Source organism: Leptonychotes weddellii, chromosome 9 (assembly GCF_054177405.1).
Source record: "Leptonychotes weddellii isolate Sample4059 chromosome 9, ASM5417740v2, whole genome shotgun sequence".
Lineage (NCBI taxonomy): Eukaryota > Metazoa > Chordata > Mammalia > Carnivora > Phocidae > Leptonychotes > Leptonychotes weddellii.
In genome coordinates this window covers 5,000,388-5,004,710 of record NC_138377.1, presented here as the reverse complement: position 1 = coordinate 5,004,710, position 4,323 = coordinate 5,000,388, and positions in this window count along the sequence as shown.

Genomic DNA, 4,323 nt, shown 5'->3' with positions numbered 1-4,323 from the left:
TTGAGTGCAAAATGCTAAATACACAAACCATTAATTGGTTTTTTCCAACCCACCTACAGGAGCGTCTCTCTCTAAGAGAACCTCTGCACATGGGGAATGCAGTCACATTACATTTGCTGATAATTCTGTTCTGAGCTGATCCTGGAGCAACACATTCTATTGGCTGGAGAAAGGTGGAAATGTTGTATTTTGATCCATCATTCATTCATGCATTTTTTCACTACACCACTACAGGGAACCGCTATGCACTGGGCTCTGGGCTGAATAAGGAACTGGGAACCTAGCTTAAGAAATTGCAGCTGGAGATGGTGGTAGTGACCAAGACCAATCACTTCCTTTTACAGATGGGAACCCTAAGGCCTAGATGTGCCCAAGTTCACCAGGAAGTTGATGGCAGAGCAAGGAAGAAAAGCCAGGTCCGTGCCTCCCAGTGAGCTTGGGAGGTCACAGAAGTCCTGGCTGTGCCTCCCCCTCTCGTGGGAAGCAAGGGCAGCCCCTCCAGCTTCCTCTGGGCACAGGGATATCTCCAGGTGTGTCTCAAGGTAGGCCAGGTGGCTACTTGCAGAACACAGTCTTCCCTGCCAGGCCCTGCCCAACTGCAGGACACTCCCAGGAGAGGTTCCCCTGGTTCCCATGACTCAGGTGGCTCTCCCAGGACAGCTCCACTCTTCACACTGGGCTGATGTTGCAATGCCCAGCCAGATGAGGCAAGCAGGACCTTTGGTGTCTGCTCAACATTTCCTGAGAGCCCAGGGGAAATTGCCAACAGCCAGAATTCCTAGCAGCTGACTCCCAGCTACCCCAGGTCCCTACCCCTCTGTGAACACAAACACCATACTGTGAGCATGAAGGCAGAAGGGGGAGCCTGCAAGCCCCTTCCCAGCCCTGGACCCATGGCTCTCTCCTGTGATCGAGGGCCCTGAGTAAGAGTGATCACTTGTGTCCTTTCCACTTTTACCATGTTATGGTTCTAAAATTCTAAAGTTGTTTTTAAGTTACTTATTTCCTGATTTAATAGGCCAGAGGTATAAATGTATTCACTTCCCCCTCTCAAAAAAAAGACAGCAGGAAATCTTTTACTGAGCACCTATGATATGCCTGAAAAAATATTCAGTATGTCTTAGATAAATCCTTTCATTCACTTCTCTAATTTGTGCATTCCCTCACAAATAAGTGAATCTATGGGTGGGTGGGTGGATGGAAGGACTGATGGATGGAAGGATGGATGGATGGATGGATGGATGGATGGATGGATGGATGGATGGACAGACGGAGGGATGGATGGATGGATTGGTGGGTGGATGGAAGGACTGATGGATGGAAGGATGGATGGATGGATGGATGGATGGTTGAATGGACAGACGGAGGGATGGATGGATGGATTGGTGGATGGATGAAAGGACTGATGGAAGGAAGGATGGATGGATGGCAGCTGCATGTCCTATGCCCACAGCATGGCATAAGATGTGCACCCTGCATCAGGCACACAGATCCCCAGGTGGCACTCTCACAACCACAGGGCACCACCACTGGCTCTCACCCTTGAGCAAGTCTATGAAGGTCTCTGAACCTTAATTTCCCTCTTTATTAAATGGAGCCACTGCTGCCCATTTGAACCAGGTAGTTGTGCAGATTCAAAGGGCATGCCTGGCATGTAAATACACAGAAACTGCCACCATTATTGTTTATTTTATCATAAATAGCTATAATTTACAACAGAGGGTGAGCACATGTCAGAGAAGGCTAGACAAAGCATGGTGGTGACCAAAGAAAATGACCTCCACCCTTGCTTTTTGGGGGAGTGGGGAGCATTTGAGCACAGTCTGCTTCGGGTGGGACTCGTAGGTGTAGCTGCAAGAGTAGGGTCTTTCGGGATGGGGGCAGCAGGAAGGACAAATGGCGGGGAGAAATTGGGGGTCAGGACAGGAGAGGCTGCATCCCCTATTCCCTTCACCAAGGGGAACATGGACGGCTCAGGCCACCCTGTGCTTGCCCGCATGACCAAGGGGAGCCGCTGAAGTGGGAGACGTTTACCCCTCGGTAGGAAGTGGACAGCCCAATCATGCAGAGATGTGAATCCCAAGGTAAGAAGCTGGCATTACTTTGTTAGCCAGGGGAGCCATGAAGGATTTTGACCAGGAAAGTGTACTCGTGAAGATAAGCTTTACAAAGAAACATTTCACAGTTGTATAAGCACAAAATTTGATCCAGGAGGGACCTGGAGAGAGGAGCAGGAGGGTGCAGGATTCCTGGTAAGAGAAGGAAGGAGCACAGACGCCATGGTTGTAGAAGGAATGCAGGGATGAAAAAGTGACTGTGGGCATGAACCAAAGAGGCCCGCTGTGGGGCGGCGGGCAGGAGACCACCGAGCACTGACCAAGGCCGGGCTCCAGGCCTGCAAAGGAGGATCTGGGTGGGGAGGCAGATGCTGAGCTCAGGGTGGACACATGTTATGAGCTGCAGGTGAGACACCCAGGTGTCTTATTCTCACCAACAGTGGAATGTGGGACAATACCCCAGATGGAGATGAAGGCTGGAGACGGTGGGGGGCTGCCATGTGCCTGCCCAGAGCTGGGAGTTGGCATCATCAGCATCCCTGGGGCAGGAGTCAAGGCAGCCCAGGTTTGGGGGGAGACGGGCCTCAGGGAAGCAACCAGGCATTGGTCAGGGAAGCAACACTCAACCTTGACTTGGACACTAACCAGCCTTTCCTTCAACCTCTAAAATAACAATATTTTATTTTATAATAAAAATGGTGTGTGTGTGTGTGTGTGTGTGTTTGTGTTATGTACTACTTTTGAGACCCTCTGGAGACCTTGTGTTCTGGTTGCAAAAAAAGGGACATCTATGGTTTCCTTCATATCAGGGCTTCTCAGCCTCAGCAACGCTGCTGATTTGAACCAGATAATTCTTTGGGTGAGGCGTGGCATCCTGTGAGCTGCAGGGCATTCAGCAGCCCCCCTACCGCTCTACTAGATGCCAGAAACCACCCCTTCCCCAAGTGTGACAACCAAAAACGTCTCTGGACATTGCCAAAGTTTCCCAAGGGGGACAAAATCACCTCCAGTTAAAAACCACTGTTCTATAGTAAGAGACACTTTCAAATTCAGGCCCTCAAGCTTCGCATCTAACACACATAAGATTTTTAAGAATTAAGAATAACAGGGGCACCTGGGTGGTGCCATGGTTAAGCATCAACTCTTAGTTTCGGCTCAGGTAGTGATCTCAGGTCATGAAATCAAGCCCTACATCCCAGTCTGCATTCAGTGCAGAGTCTGTTTGAGATTCTCTCTGCCCCTCCTCCCCCATCCCCGGCATGCATACACTCTTTTTCTCTCAAAAATAAATAAATCACAAGAAGAAAGAAAGAAAGAAAGAAAGAAAGAAAGAAAGAAAGAAAGAAAGAAAGAAAGAAAGAAAGGAAGGAAGGAAGGAAGGAAGGAAGGAAGGAAGGAAGGAAGAAAGAAAGAAAGAAAGAAAGAAAGAAAGAAAGAAACAAGAGAGAGAGAAAGAAAGAAATAAGAGGGAAAGAAAGAAAAAGAAAAAGACAAAGAAAGAAAGAAAGAGAAAGAAAGAAAGAAAGAAAGAAAGAGAGAGAGGAAGGAAGGAAGGAAGGCAGGCAGGCAATAATCAATAATCTCAGGGCGCCTGGGTGGCTCAGTTGGTTAAGCGACTGCCTTCGGCTCAGGTCATGATCCCGGAGTTCCGGGATCGAGTCCCGCGTCGGGCTCCCTGCTCAGCGGGGAGTCTGCCTCTCTCTCTGACCCTTCCCCCCTCTCATGCTCTCTATCTCATTCTCTCTCTCAAATAAATAAATAAATAAAATCTTTAAAAAATAAATAAATAAATAAATAATCTCAGTAAGGGCTTTGCAGTCAGACCCCCGGACAGAGCTGCTCTGTGCTCCCCAGCCGGGAGGCCTTTGGCAAGTGGCTGCAACTTTCCCCTGCCTCAGGGTGTTCATCTGTAGAATGGGAAGGAGGAGGACAAAATATCCCAGGGGAGGGACTCCCACCCACACAACCGGTCAGAAAGCTCCAAGGCCTTCCCCAGGAGGGTCTGGGTCATGGAGCTGCTACTGTTTTCTGGCAGGGATGCAGTCGCTTACAAAAGCAGGTGGATCTGGGTGAAGCAAGAGCTGAAACCTGAATGAAACGCAGGGAGGTGATCCGAGCCCTGGACTGACTGACGGAGGAGCCTCACTTTCTAGAAATCTGCCTTCCCCAGAACAGTTGCATCATGTGTGTTAAGAGGGCTTAGGGGCTTCAGTGTGCCTGGGTTTCGCTTGTCTGGTGGCAGCCAGCAGGGAGGGCAGAGGGCCAG